Below are 912 nucleotides of genomic sequence, written 5' to 3'. Positions count from 1 at the left end.
TCAGAACAGCTGAACGAGGCCATTCACCTCTAACGACGCCCCTGTCATGGCTTTATGTCATATGGTCATGACAACCTTAGCATTCATGCCGAGTAACCGGATCGACTAAGCCCCCTGTGGAATGCGTAATACATTATTAATATTGGTAGACACGCGCAGATAGTTACAGTAGACCCCCCTTCAAAGAAAACGGGTTCCTATGGCCTGTGCTGGGAAATTACCCAAGACAGCTGTGTGTGATTTAAGGTTTCTAGCCGCGGCGTTTGTGTAGTAGGTCACTGCACGAAACGCTGGAGAACAGGCTTAAAAAACTCAATGAACAGGTGTGAAGTTAAAAGAATGCGGCGATTAATTCCATTACCATTAGGTGTTGAGAGTAGATTGCTTTGTTAATACATTAAAAAAAATCTCTCTTGATGCACGTAAGAAGATTTTTAATTGGAAGGAATGCGAGTAACACGGTATTTAACCCACTGAGCATAGTTCTTCGTGACTCACAAGGGGTACGGAGTTCAAGTACAGCCTCAGGGCATTGCCTATCAAGAAACACTTTATGATGGGAATTAAGAGAAAGGGAAGCGTTTTTGTATAGTATGGAAAATTTCTTCAAAGAGGCAAAGATCTTCAGATTTCAAAACTGCTCAGAGTAAGGCAGTAAAATGGCTAGTAAAGGGTAATCAAGGCATGTAAACAAAAGAGAGAGAGAAAAAAACTGGAAAAAGTTTCCTCGGAAGACATTTCTCTGGAGGGTTAAAGATTTGACCTTGATCTGTGGACAAACACAACGCCAGTGTTTTGGGAGACTATCAGTATATCGTGCAACGCCGAGCTGATTTCGCTCTCGTGCAGATTTAGAAAGGGTGAATAGATCTATAGAGACACACAAATGAATTTACAGGAAAATAGCTATCG

The sequence above is a fragment of the Penaeus monodon genome, chromosome 31, assembly GCF_015228065.2.
Source record: "Penaeus monodon isolate SGIC_2016 chromosome 31, NSTDA_Pmon_1, whole genome shotgun sequence".
In the NCBI taxonomy this organism is placed as follows: domain Eukaryota; kingdom Metazoa; phylum Arthropoda; class Malacostraca; order Decapoda; family Penaeidae; genus Penaeus; species Penaeus monodon.
Note: the sequence above shows the minus strand (reverse complement) of the source record.